Source organism: Natator depressus, chromosome 3 (genome assembly GCF_965152275.1).
Source record: "Natator depressus isolate rNatDep1 chromosome 3, rNatDep2.hap1, whole genome shotgun sequence".
Taxonomy (NCBI): domain Eukaryota; kingdom Metazoa; phylum Chordata; order Testudines; family Cheloniidae; genus Natator; species Natator depressus.
In genome coordinates this window covers 36,419,266-36,434,561 of record NC_134236.1, presented here as the reverse complement: position 1 = coordinate 36,434,561, position 15,296 = coordinate 36,419,266, and the positions used below count along the sequence as shown (strand labels likewise).

Genomic DNA, 15,296 nt, shown 5'->3' with positions numbered 1-15,296 from the left:
ACTTTGGCTAAAAGTTATTTTCTTGAAGACAGTGAGAAATGTCCCCCAAGTAGCATCAGCCCTGTAGACGTTACAGGAATATATAGGAGTTGATTTATAAGACCGAACCACTAAATAGCTAAGTTCAGGCAAGTAGAAGGAAAGGAAGGAGTGCACTAGCTGTAAAAGCTTTGGACACTGGAGGATTTAAAGTGCATTCCCTCCCTAGTTCATTAGGAGAATTTTAAATCTACTTAACAGCACGTGTTGGCCGAGCCTTTTAAATGCAGGTGTCTCCTGCTTTATTGATTTTGATTATAATGGACATTTTATTTTTCAAAATGCATTGTTTTCCTTGTCATAGTATAACTGTAGCTTGCTCCTGAAGAAACTAACTCATCTTAACTCTGCCATTCTTCATAGAGTTGTATTTGAATGACCACTATTTGTGAAAATGTTCACAAATTCCCAAAGTTTCACTGATTTGAGCATGAATGATTATTCGTAACAGTGTATTATTTATCTTCTCATATTTACCATTCCCCCACTTACAGTTACAATTATCCATTTTGGGAGCAGAAACATTACTACATACTTTAGTGATCACACACCACAGATAACAGAGTTAAAATAAACAGTATACAAGCAACTTTGAGGCTAGAATTTGATCACAAACTATCCACTGGATACATAAGAATGAAGATTCCATGAGAAGCAATCAGGAATACTTCATAAGCAATTTGCAAACACAGAGTGATGTTAAATTCATGACATAATTAAGTTTCAAATTAATGATTGGCTATCTGTATGGGCCATATACTTGAGATGATGAAAGGTAAAACTGAATTTTTAAAGAATAAAATAGAGCTGCTTTTGTAAACTAACATTGGTTCCAACTTGGTATAACTAGAAAAATTCTGGAAGATATTTTTACACCAGCCGAGACTGAGCAGAAGGGAGAACAGGGATCAACAGATACCATTTGGTCCAACTTATGAAGCCTTTTCGCTGGTAAAATAACTCCCATTGACTTTAAGAGAGCAAGTATTTCAGGATTTAGGACCTGATTCCACAAGGTATTTGCTTTACTTTAAACTTATGAGTAGAGCTTGGAAAATAATTGATTTCCCCCCACCCAGTCCTCTGGCGGTTCCAAAAAACAGGGAAAAATTGGTTCAGGTTGAATTGAATTTGAAAATCTTGAAAAATTTCAGCCAAGTCCATTTTGGGCTGAACAAAATGTTTCATATGTCCTGAAATTTGTAGTTTCCGTAAAGGGCCCAGTAGTTAGGGCACTCTCCTCAGATGTAGGAGACCCACATTCAATCCTCCCATCTGCAGAGAAGGGATTTGAACATGAATCTTAATTACAAGGCACTGCTGTAGTCAGTGGGCTACAGGATAAGCTGCTGTTGGGGCTCTCTTAATCTGCTCATGTAGTCTCAATGTTTTCAGAGCTAGGTTAAGAATCTTGCTGAACTTGTTTTCATGGAATATAAAAAGAAAAAAGTTCTCATATTCAATTCTAAAATGGAATATTTGTAGTCTCAAAAGTCTGGGGACTGGGAAACAAAACAGACCAGAAGGAAAACTTTGGTAGGAGAATTTTTAGGGAGAAATACGTCTCTCTGCTGGTATGCACTAAGGGTCTTCATTGTAAATTCTGCCCAAATGTGATGCTTTACAAAACACAGAGCAAGGCACATTTCTTGCTCCAAAGAGCTATTTCATGTGTGGAACAAGTGTAGAATATCTAGGAAAGATTCACAGTCCAAACAAGAGATCTGCAATACAGATTATAGTGATGAATTTTGCCCTAATTTGTATATCACAAGCAAAGTAGAGTAAGCAGATTATTGTAAAACAACTGCAAGACCTCCAAGATGTCAGAGCATATATTTGGGATTACAAGGAAATTCAGTGCTGGGGATGAGAAGGGCTCTAGAAAAGATAAAAGAGAAAGAAATACAGATGTTGTGGCAATGGGGAAAGCAGAAGACATGGGAAAGATCAGAAAGTGTTCACTTAAAATAAAAGAGAAAAAATAGAAATCTTGGCTCAAGTGTAATGGAAAGGTGCATTAAATGTCATTTTATTAAGATACTCTGTAGCTAGTTAAGGACAATAGAGAAGGTGGGTATGATAGGTTTCATTTTAATTGGATGTTGCTGGGACCTTGCCTCATTTGGGAAATTGTCCCAGTACATGTCCTTCAGAGCATGTTAGTTCTTAACCGTCTCTATACTGTCTGATACACATTTTTAACAAAAAAACATTTCGTTTTTCTACAAGAGACTCTCAAAGCACTTTACAAAACATGAATTTATCCTGGAGGTAGTGTAGTAATATTCCTATTTTGCAGGTGAGGAAACCGAGCACAAAAATGTGAAATCTGAAGTCACAGAGATTTCCTGAGTCCAATTCCTATGCCTTAAGCACAAGACCATCCTTCCTCTTAATTAGGAAGGAATATTAATTGAATGTGAATTAATTGAAAGTTCATGAAATAATTGTCTTAATGTTGTTACAATGTTCTGTGCTACATAGCGCTCTCTCTCTCTCTCTCTCTCAGTGAAATAGTTCATGATAGATCATTATGTTAACTGTGTATTTGAATTTAAACAATAGCAGCCAGAAGACTAATGCATTCTTCTATGCTATTTTTACAATTTGTTTAATCATTTCTTCTGTGATTTTTTCCCCCAGTAGAAAGTGGGCCTGTACAAAGGTAAATATAATGCAAATACAAGTGAAATGGACTGAAGACTCATGAAAGTCCAGGAAATCTAAGCATTACTACTGTGCCCTGCATTCCCATACATCATGGGGTGTATAACCTCACTGCATGGTGCATGCTATGAATAAACTTCTGCTCAACCAAGAGGTGCTGAAATAAATTCAGTTTAAAACTATGCTGTTCCTACTGCTGAGCACCTGCTGAGGGAAGATGGAACATTATGTTCTGGAAGAGTACCAGAGTAGCACCCCTTCCTGTGGCTGTTTTAAGATTGTTTGTTAACATGCACCAGCAAGCAGTGCTGGCCAGCTGCATGGGGGCCAATGGGAAGGCATGCTCCTCTTCAAAATGCCTCCACACTGTGAGAGACGGCTCCACACTGAGCTTAATGCAGGTCCAAGCCTGTGCTTCCAAGACACAATGGAGCCCACTTAAAAACAATTGGAGGGTATCATCAGAAAGAGTAGGCTTGTGCCTGCACTTAAACTGCCTGGAAAATGTGTTCAATATCTCTAGTTCAAATGGTTAATTTGCTTCACAGAATGCAGCCTGTGTGTGTATGGGCTAAAGAAACTAACTGCTCTCCCAAGCAAAAACAAGCTGGTTTATTTTACACCTTCTGCTATTTGCTTTTCCTCTGTATCGCTTCTACCACTCAATATTTATGTTATACTCACTTTACATCAACAGCCTGACACACAGTTTACCCCACTGTATCCATTACTGGTCAAACTGGACCAGAGACTTCCAAGGGATTTTGCACCCTCTTACACCATGTCTAAATTTGTCCCCTGGTGCTCATCTGTGGAAGGCACTGCTGGCCTCAGTGTCATTCAGCCATGTGTTAATCATGAATCCTTCAGAAGACTCTAGGCTGTTATGGGTAATTTTCTTTTTATTCTTTAATTAAATAGAAAATGATAAATTGTTTGTCTATTGTGCAGGCTGCAAATATGCACTTCCTGGTTCATTATCATTATTATATGACATATGAAAAGAATGGGAAGGGATAGATTAATGGAGCTGCATGCTGATCACAGAAACTGCTTGGAAACTCCAGATATCTATAATCTGACAGCCATTCACAGACTGGTATCTGGCCTGATCAGATGTCACTGAGCTGTGACCAAAACCAAGCAGTCTCTGTTTTGAACACCACATCTTTCAAAATTATGCATTAAAGAGATTATCGATCATTGTTGTGCAAAATGTAATAAATGACAAAGCTACTTAGTTCCCATCACACAAAAAGTACAAAAAAAATTTCCAGGCAAAAGTAAAGCAGAACTTCATTCTATCAAGCAAATTAACCGTAACAAACAAACCTTGCTCCCCTGTGATATAGGCATGCCTTTCGGGTGGAGCTGCAGCAGTAGGGACAGCAATCTAAGGATGTCTTCGGGATCGGAGACTGCCTTGCCCAGCATTCTTCCCCCTCTGCCCTGGCATCCTCTTTGCCTTGTTCAGAGTCTCTTTCCTCCAACTCTACCGCCACTCAGGCCTGATCTTCTCTTAAAGCTTAGGTTAACATGGCTATGGCATTCACGGGAGTGAAAAATCCACACCCTGGAGTGCTGTAGCTGTGCCAACCCAACCCTCAGTGTAGATACAGTAAAGTCGACAGAAGGATGGTTCTGTCAACCTAGGTACTGCTGTTTGGGGAGGTGCAGTTCCTACAGTGACAGTAAAACCCCTTCCGTTGCTGTAGTCTGCGCCTACCCTACAAAGTTACAGGAGCACAGCTATGACACTAACTATGCCTCTGTAGAGCCCGCCGTGCAGACATATAGCCTCAGCCTTTCTTCCTCTAGTTGGTCGACTCATGTTGATTAGTTATGTACCCCTCAGCTCAATAGGTGTGATTCATCATTTTCTTGCCCCCAGTGTAGTTGCTTACAGCAGTATAAAGTGTGTGTAAAATGCTACTATTCTGTTTTGATATTGCTTACTTCACGCTTGTGTAAATGACTACAGGAGGTGCAGGGCAAGAACAAATCATGCCCAGGAGTTGCAGAATCAGGCTTTGAATACGAACATGTATATCCCATCTGATACTTTCACACAGCCCTGCCATTGCTCCCCTCCTCCAATACCAGTAAAATTGTTTCCATCAGAAGTACATTGCTCTTCCTGGAACTGCAGATGGCAGATCCTCTTAATTACACGTCTAGTTGTCAATTGTCCTTCTTTTCTGCCTCTACTTACTTTGGCATTACAATGCATGCAGACAGCTTTTAAATGATCTGCTTCATTGATTGTACAAGGATTCCACACTACTGAAATGATCCTTTGGTCACACAGCTCAAGGTTAATTCAAACAGCAGAGAATTTTCTGCTAGAAAAACTTAACTGCACATTTGTTTTGATAGTGAAGGGAGTGTGAGGGGCACCGGCAGCAATAGCAAAGAATGCAGAAATTTCATAGAATAGAATACCAGGGTCGGAAGGGACCTCAGGAGGTCATCTAGTCCAACCCCCTGCTCAAAGCAGGACCAATCCCCAATTTTTGCCCCAGATCCCAAATGGTCCCTTCAAGGATTGAACTCGCAACCCTGGGTTTAGCAGACTAATGCTCAAACCACTGAACTTCATTTCAGGCTAATGGGAATATGCTTGATCCTAAACTATCAGCATCTCCATAAGTGGTACATAAAATACTTGACAGAGCTGGTGTAATTCACTCTTCAGTGTGTGTTACATAACCCACTCTACTGATTGAACCCAGGACTTTCAGAACTAAAGCATAAGCCTCTACAGTATGAGCTGCTAAAGGACTAAAGGCCCTGGCTGGCAGCTAGAGCAGACTCATATTCTCTGTGGACCAATAACGATGATCAAGATGGTGATTGTTAAAGTTTGCCAAGTACTGTGGCAGGGGAGAGGTAACAAATGTCTGAGCAGTTGATGGCAGCCAGAAGAGAGACTATCCAATTTCAGGTTTAAAGCAAGATGGACAAAGTAAGGAACAGCCAGCACTTGGACGGGGCATACACTAGAATAGGTAATTCTAGCTTGTATGATTCTAGGATAAGCATGTGATTTTTATTGCAGGACTTAAGAAACAGTACCTCAAGTTGGAATATGTTATATATATAACATACGTAGAGACAGATCCTTTGGGGGAAGAAAAGAATATGATTTGCAACATCATACTTGTTCCCCTCTGAAGTACATCCTCAGAGAATTAGAGCTGAGAGCAAAAATCAATCAGATTTGCTGCACTGAATTTTTGGCAAAAATACAAAATAAGTATTTTTCATGAAATTCCAGCAACGCAAATATGATTTCAAAAACCTGGCAAACGAGCTATTTTTTGGAGGAACAACTGTTTCTCATAATCAGAAATAACATCTCTCTGCCCCCATGCAGAGACAGAACATTGTAAATTCAGGAATCTCTGAGACCATAGAGACCTGTGACTAAAGATGGGGACCCTTTCAGAAATGATACCTGCCAAAAGGAGTTTCAAAGTGTTGGTTCAGGAAAACATATTGCATGAATTTCATGGTGGGAAAAATTAGGATATTTAATGGTTGGCCTGGCCCTAGCTGAGTCTTTCACTATTCTGGATGAATGCTCTGGTGGGCTGGACAGTCTTTTTGTCTCTAAGATGAGAGATAAAACAAAACATTGTTATTTGTGGATCCCATAGCCCTTTTTTTCTACAGCAAAGATAATAGCTCCCCAAACCTACCCTGTTTGCATTATGACTATTAAAATTCTTGCCTTAACCCCACACTCAGTAGGCCCAGTGGGATATAGTATATCTCTCAATCGTTGTTATACTGCTCTGTAATACTGTTATACATCCTCCACATTCCACCAGGGAAGTGACTGATTTTCATTGGTGAAAATTGATTCCTATATAGGCTGTGGTCCTGCAAGTCACTACATGACTCAGTGGGGCTCTACTGGTGCAATGATTTACAGCATCAGGGACCTAGTCTTTAAAGTACATTGGGCTATAGAAGACTTGTCTACCCCAGGAAAATAATACCAGCATAAGCTAAGGTGTGAAGTTAAACTGATAGCATTATATAATTCCCCATGTGGATATTCTTATTGCAGAATAAGAGGGCTCTTTTGTTGTTGTTGTGTAGCTTAGGTTGCTTTGGAAGGAGGTTAAACTAAACTGAAAAAAGTCACTCTTAATTGAGACTAAGAAGTGCCCACAGGGGGGATTATAAAGGTAGAACTGTAGCAATTTATAGTGGTATCACTTTTCCATTTAGATAAACCCTAAATAGATATAAGCTACTTTGTACTCTTACTAAATAAGTCTCAATGGGGGTCTATCTTGTGAGGATACTTTAGCAAATAGTTGCTAACAAAGTTTTTTTCCACTGAAAAATAATTTAATTTACAAAATACAATTGACTTTTCTGAGACATTTAGGTTTTCTGCATGGTTTCATAACATTTTAGCAACGGTTATCAAAATTCTCATCAAAATGGTTACTGAAATGGTTATTAAAATGTTTGTTGGTAAATGAAAACTTTCAATAATTTTGTAAAAAAATCAGAATTTTCAATTAAAAATGTCAAGAAAAAATGAAAAAAAAAGATCTGTTTCAAACCCTGTCAAATGGAAAGAATTCTGACATTCCCGGACTTTTCATTATTTTTTTTCCAACCAGTTCCATTGACTTGGTAGCCTGATTTATAAAGATGCTGAATGTTTGCAGCTCTTGTTGACTTAACGAGAGAAGGGATTGCCCAGCACTAAAGGAAATCAGGTCATATCTAGGGTATAGACTATTTTACTAAAAGATTTCAACTTTAAAACAATGCTATTGAATCTAGAGTTCTGGGATCCATTTGCAACATGGGTAGGGAAATAATGGAGAAATCTGAAAAGCTGGAATATCAAACACTAAGTATATTTGGAGGGACAGATATATTTGTGGGGAGGGGAAGTCTGCATATAAAAAAAAATTGTCCTATGTCAGTTCCTCTTATCTTGCTTACACCCACTCTCTTCTGCTTGCAGTCAGCTACTTTAAACAGTATGATTATGTATTTTTATATACAACAGCAGCAGCAGTCTGCTTGAGCTAGTGTTTATCATATTTTGCTCACTTATGAATATGTATTCTAAACAAGTGTTTTTCTTTTTAAAAAAACCACGAAAGCCACAACTTCTCATTTCTCCAGTGCCAATGATGAAAATTTGGAAGCTGTCAAATAACTAGGGTGGGGAAAAAAAACTCACTTAAAAATAATTTAGTCAGGATTGCTTTAGGTCCTGTCTCTGGATGCCTCTTTTCTTTCCCTGACCCTGCACCCTCTGAGAGCTTCCTGCGTAAGATGCTTACATTATTTAAAAAAAAAATTAAAAAAAAAATCACCACCCACTTACACTTTAACTGGAAAGAAAATCTTTGAATAAAAGGAATAGATCTCTTTTTAAAGGCATCACACAGTGCACTCCAGGTTATTTTGTTCCTCCTTAAATGTCTCTTCTACCCCCAGGAATATGCAAATTGCAATGGTGTCATTGTACAGTAGCAGGCACAATAGACTTGGGCCTCATATATTCATCTGCCATTCTGTGTGTGGTTAATGCCATTGAACTACATGTAAGTGCTGCTCAGTGAAGTGCAGATAACACAACTGCATTAACTAGAAATCACTCTCCAAATAATGTATACTATTTTACACGTTTGTAGCATATTTCATCCCAGGACAGCAGACTGCTTTAGAAAAGATGTTAAGGACCATTATCCCCATTTTGTAGCTGGGTTAACTGAGGCGCAAAGATAAGCGTCTTACCCACGGAGCAAAACGAGGTCTACAGACGCATTTCAGAGCCCTTCTTTTTATCATCGTGAGGAATTTGTTTATTGTCATCTTGAGCCTTCACTATAGACCAAATCTCAGAGTCCTTGTGCAGAGAGAGCTGCCATGAATTCAAGAAATATTTGCTAATGGGTCTTGTTGCATGGTGCTTGTCATAAATATAAAGGGAAGGGTAACCACCTTTCTGTATACAGAACTATAAAATCCCTCCTGGCCAGAGGCAAAACCCTTTTACCTGTAAAGGGTTAAGAAGCTAAGGTAACCTAGTTGGCACCTGACCCAAAATGACCAATGAGAGGACAAGATACTTTCAAATCTGGAGGAGGGGGAACAAAGGGTTGGTCTGTCTGTGTGATGCTTTTGCCAGGAACAGATCAGGAATGCAGCCTTACAACTCCTGTAAAGTTAGTAAGTAATCTAGCGAGAAATGCGTTAGATTTCCTTTTGTTTAATGGCTGGTAAAATAAGCTGTGCTGGATGGAATGTATATTCCTGTTTTTGTGTCTTTTTGTAACTTAAGGTTTTGCCTAGAGGGATTCTCTATGTTTTGAATCTGATTACCCTGTAAGGTATCCTGATTTTACAGTGGTGATTCTTTTACCTTTTCTTTAATTAAAATTCTTCTTTTAAGAACCTGATTGCTTTTTCATTGTTCTTAAGATCCAAGTGTTTGGGTCTGTGTTCACCTGTACAAATTGGTGTGGATTCTTATCAAGACTTCCCCAGGAAAGGGGGTGTAAGGCTTAGGGGGATATTTTGGGGGAAGACGTCTCCAAGTGGGCTCTTTCCCTGTTCTTTTTTAAAACGTTTGTGGTGGCAGCATATTGTTCAAGGCCAAGGCAAAGTTTGTACCTTGGGGAAGTTTTAACATAAGCTGGTAAAAATAAGCTTAGGGGGTCTTTCATGCAGGTCCCCACATCTGTACCCTAGAGTTCAGAGTGGGGAGGGAACCTTGACAGTGCTTAACACATTAAATGTTCCCGCATAGCCTTGATCATAGGTATTTGAAACCAAGGGTCACATCCTTAGACTCTCTTTAAATTCCTTTTGCATCACTCCAGCTACATCCTTCCTTAAAGGGACAGCTCTAGGTTTTGCAGGCCCTATGAAATGAAACTTATGAAGTCCAGACTGGCTCCTTTGCCACCTATGATTAAATCCCCACATTGCCATATATCCCGGGTGCTAAGCCCTGCCTTCAGCTTTCCTCAGGTTGTGATGTCCTGTCCCAACCTCCAACTCCATTGCCTTTTACTTCCATTCCCCACATGGACTGGGAGGCCAACAGGTGTAACCCTAAAGCAGTTTTCCCAAGCAGAGGGAATAGAGTAGGAGCAGTTGGGGAAGCAGCTCTCCTACAGCCTGCTGGCAGAAATCAGAGGGAAGCATATGGAGAATTGAGGCAAGCGCTCTGGTTAGTGTGTTCGGTGTGCGCATGTGGTGCAGGGCTCTTAGAACTGCATGACACTGTTGTTTGTGACCTTATAGGTGGCATCGATCTTCAGTCCACCATGGCTTCCTTATGCTGCCATTCAGTTGTTTGAGCTCTGGCTCCACCTTTCCTGTTGTTTTATCATGGAGAGAGGAAAATGTAGTTGTCAATGTGTCCTGTTGACATTGAGATGAAGTGTCAAGAGTAGGAAGCTGAATAGTTGGAAAGAGTTATTGCCTCTTAAAATTGAAGCTATGTAGACTGGCAGTGGAATATGTGATATAACTTTAGTCCAAAGGCCCTAAAAAAGTGTGTTAGGCCCTGTTATGAATCTTTACAGATTTTCCCTTTGTTCTAGTTGCCATTTACCAACTTTTGCCCTTTTTCTCCTTTCAGTTCCTATCTTCCCACAATTTAGCTGTTAGCTCTTGGGCCCCAATCTTAAATATTCACCACTTGAAAATCATTTGGTAGCAAATGGGTGGTATGTGTTTGTGCTTGTACTGGGCTGAGGGAAAGGAGGACTGTGCCAGTACTAAGGATTTCTGCTCTTCAATTATTGGCAGGATTTTCCCCTACTCTAAAGCTTTGAGTTTATAGCAAGACATTTTCTCTATGGTTATTTTCATTGGATCCTATGATTAAAGACTTAGCAGAGCAATACTAGATGTATGCCCTCAAATAACCTCTTTATTTCATTTATTGTTTTATTATCCTGTAAAGCATGAACAGAACTGCCCTTTTCTAGGTATCTCTACCAAGGGCTGTTGTGCAGGAAGCATCGGCAGTCCACAGCCTATCTTGAAATTAGGTAACTGAATATCATTGTGTGTATAACTGGGGTGATGGGGTCACCTCAATCTATCCCAAAGATGGGGTTTGATATCTGATCATTACAAAATGTCCAATATTCTCCATTGTTTGTCCAAACTTAATTATATTTGTTCATAGTCTGCAGTATTCTCCGAGTGCTAAAAAGCTTTAATTTTTCAATTACCTTTTTATTGCAAAAGTATAATTTTAAGCCAATTTCTTTTTATAGAATTTTGAAATAGCTTCTTTTTCGCCTTGTTACTTTCATTGTATGTGATTAGTCTATTCATGATCTGTTTCTCCTTTTCTGAAATTGATCAGAAAGAAACAATCTCAGACCTCTGCAGGGAAAATACTATGCAAATGAATGACATGTTTTGATGGGAGAATGACAGACAGGCTTATCACATTTGTTGTTGCTAGAGCAGTTTTGTTGTAGAACATGAGTTAATCATATCATACATGTTGTTTTAAATATATCCATAATGCAAATAATTTTAGATGAAAATTTAACTGAATTGAACTATAATTAGATAGACCCAAGAGAAATTGTACTGTTTGTAGAGCTATTTGTCTGCATCTGCATTCATTTTAAGATAACGGCATTACAAGGATTCATTCCCTTCATCTTATCTAGCAACATGGATTAGAGCCAGTATATTTACTTATATACATTATTTCATATTAGTGTGTTGCTAAATCATGTTGACATGTGCAAAATCATGCATAACTACTTAGGTACCAAAATTTGTCATCCTTAAAGTGTCTTTAGGAATATTGACACCCTTATGGAGCAAATTCTGACCTCTTTATACCTGTTGCCATGTAAAATTTAACAGGAATGAATGCATATAACAGAAGCAAAATTTGGCTTGTGTCTAATATTGTAGATGTTTGGTCACATAACTTTCAATCACTTGCTTAAATTCTCTGTTCAGCCCAGTCAACTATTTAAATCTCGGTACTGATTTAAGATATCTCATACATTATAGATTCATAGATTATAAAGACAGGAGGGACTATTGCGACCATCTAGTCTGAGATCTGATATAACACAGGCCATAGGACCTCCCTGAATTAATTCCTGTTTGAACTAGAGTATATCTTTTAGAATACATCAAATCTTGATTTAAAAATTTCCAGTCATGAAGAATCCATCACAACCCGTGGCATGTGGTTCTAATAGTTAAGTATGCTCACAGTTAAAAATGCGTACCTTATTTATACTCTGAATTTGTCTAGCTTCAACTTTCAGCCATTGGATATTATACTTTTGTCTGCTAGACTGAAGAACACATATCAAATTGCTTTTCCCCATCTAGATACTTACAGACTGTAATCAAGTTACACTTTAACCTTCTTTTGGTTAAACTAAGCATATCGAGTCTGTCACTATAAGGCATGTTTTCCAATCCTTTAATCATTCTCGTGGCTCTTCTCTGCACCCGTTCCAATTTTCTAATAATCTTCAGGAACTGGGGGCACCAGAACTGGACATAGTACTCCAGCAGCAGTCACATCAGTGCCAAGTGGAGGTAATACAACCTCCCACCCTACTCAGTATTCCCATTTTTACATCTAAGGATCACATTAGCTCTTTTAGCCAGAGCATCACACTAGGAGCTAATGTTCAGCTGCATTATCCACCATGACCCCTAGGTCCTCTTAAGAGTCACTGCTTCCCAGGATAGAGTCTCCTATTCTACAAGTACAGCCCTATACTCTTTCTTCCTAGTTATATTATTTTATATTTAGTAGTATTAAAAGGCATATTGTTTGCTTGCTCCAAGCTTACCAGTGAGACTATGGGAGACTATGGAGACCAAGGGAGACTATGCCAGACTGGGGAAGATGCTTAAGGAATTGGAGGATCAGGCAATCTTCAGTGGGAGGAGGAGAATGAAGGTAAGACAAGATTATGATGATCAACAGATGGCTCAGGCAGTGGTGCTATAAGGAGAGCTTTGTGATGTTTGACCACTGGGAGGCATTCATGGACAGATGACAATTCTCATGGGATGGACTCCACCTGAGTAGGGAGGGAAATAGACTTCTGGGATGGAGGTTGGCACAACTCATTAAGAGAGCTTTAAACTAGAAACTCAAGGGAGATGGCTGGAAAATGCTCATGTAATCTCCACACCTGATTTTAACATTGACAGAGGGGAAAATCAAGTAAGAATGGATACAGCAATGGAGAAAGGAACAGCAATGGGTAGAAGAATGGACATTAGGAGGAAGGATAGTGCTGAGGCCAGTCAGATAGGCAATACTGGCAGTAGAATGACTGTACCCAATTAGGTGAGGAATGTGGACAAAGCCAAACAGCAACAGTTAAGATGTTTCTACACCAATGCAAGGAGCATGGGTAACAAAATGGAGGAACTAGAACTACTGGTGTAGAAAGTGAAAAAAGATGTTACAGGGATAACAGAAACATGGTGGAATAGTAGTCATGAGTGGAGTACAGGTATTGAAGGGTATGTGCATGGGTGGCAGGTGAACCCACACTTTGGGGAGGCTAACCTGTTGGCCCCTCCCCCCCGCATGCCAGAGCCCTGAAACCCACCCCCTCATAACAGGAGGAGCCTGAGGGCCGCCGCACAACCAGAGGAGCCCCGGCTCACCCATCCCAGCCTCCCTGTGCTAGCCCCAGCACTGGGCCGAGTGCCAGGCCAGGCCGATCCCCTCCTGAGCGCCAGGCTGAACCACTCCCTGCAGCCTTAGCTCTCGGCTGAGTCATGCTGAGCTGCTCCCCACCGCCCAGGCACCGCACCGAGCTGCTCCCCCCCCCCAACCCAAGCACAGCAGTGAGCTGCTCCCACCTGAGCACCGGGCCGAGCCGCTGCCCAAGTTCCAGGCAGAAACTGCACCCCCCTCCCCCCAGTCCAAGCCAGCAGCCCCAGTGTCCAGCTGAGCCTCCTCACTCCCCTGCCAGACCCCTGTGCCCACCTCTTGCTTGCAGCATCCCTCCTCACTCCCCCACCCACAAGGAGAAGCGATGTGGCAAGCAGCGGGGACCGGGGGGGGGGGGGGGGGCGTGGAGTGCAGGTAGGCAGGTGGCAGCAACAGCAGGGGGTAGGTGGGGGGCTTTGGGGAAGGGGCAGGGCCACCGTGGCCCAGGTGTTCCTCTGGAGCAGCTGCGCCAGGGAAGGCTTAGCCTTCCCTGGCCTATTATGCCCTCTGCTCATGGGTATGTGTTGTTCAGGAAATACAAAGGTGGTGGAGTAGCATTGCATATTAATGATGAGGTAGACTGTAAAGAAATTAGAAGTGATGGAATGGATAAGACAGAGTCTGTTTGGGCCAAAATCACTTTGGGGAAGAAAGCTACTAGAGGTTCCCCAGATATAGTGCTTGGGGCATGCTACAAACCACCAGGATCCAATTTGGATATGGAGAGAGACCTCTTTAATGTTTTTAATAAAATAAATACTACTGGGAATTGTATGATTATAGGAGACTTTAACTTCCCAGATATAGATTGGAGGACAAGTGCTACTAATAATGGTAGAGTCCAGATTTTCTTGGATGTGATAGCTGACAGATTTCTTCACCAAATAGATGCTGAACCAATAAGAGGTGATGCCATTTTAGATTTGTTATTTGTGAGTAGTGAGGACCTCATAGAAAAACTGGTTGTAGGGGACAACCTTGGTTCTAGTGATCAGGGAGTTAAACTAAATGGAAGGAAAAAACAAAAATAGATCTGCAACAAGCGTCTTTGATTTCAAAAGAGCTAATTTTAAAAAATTGAGGGAATTGGTTAGGGAAGTGGACGGGACCAAATAACTCAAGGATCTGAATGTGGAGGAGGCTTAGAATTACTTTAAGTCAAAGTTGCAGAAGCTATCTGAAGTCTGCATGCCATGCAAGGAGAAAAAAAATGTAGGGAAGGGTTGTACACCAAGCTGGATGAGCAAGCATCTCAAACAGGTGATTAAGAGAAAGCAGAAAGCCTGTAGGGAATGGAAGATGGGATGGATCAGCAAGGAAAGCTACCTCTTGGAGGTCAGAAAGTTCAGGGATAAAGTGAGAACTGCCAAAAGTCAAGCAGAATTGGATCTTGCAAAGGAAATTAAAACCAATAGTAAAAGGTTTGACAGTCATATAAATAAGAAGAAAACAAGAAAAGAAGAAGTGGGACCACAAAGCACTGAGGATGTGTTGTCTGGGTTCTTTCAACCCAAAGCTCTTGGTAACTTTTACTCTGTGCGAGGTGGTGTCAGGAAATAAATCCGGGGAGACACGACTGTCCGACTGATAGATGGCTGGCACAAACAGGACAACATAAGAGTGCTTTCACTTAAAGCTACACTTTACTTAGTCACAAGCACTTACACATGTCCGCAGCAGGTTAGTAAAACACCCCCAACCCTCGATAATTACTGAAGCTGAGTGTGGCTCTCAAGTGGCACAGCGGCATCCTGTCTGCCAGTGGGGAACACAAGATGCATCCAGAGGGAGAGTCCAGTGCCAAAGAGTCCCCCTACCTCAAACTTTTCTCCCTTATTTATACATTACATTTAATAATAGA

The 15,296-nt window shown here is 40.7% G+C and overlaps 1 long non-coding RNA gene across 1 annotated transcript in view; it reads right to left on the bottom strand.

Annotated features, from left to right (window-relative positions):
* LOC141983819 (uncharacterized) overlaps window positions 1-15,296 on the bottom strand; it is a 134,493-nt gene that overhangs the window by 60,822 nt on the left and 58,375 nt on the right. The window lies entirely within an intron of this gene.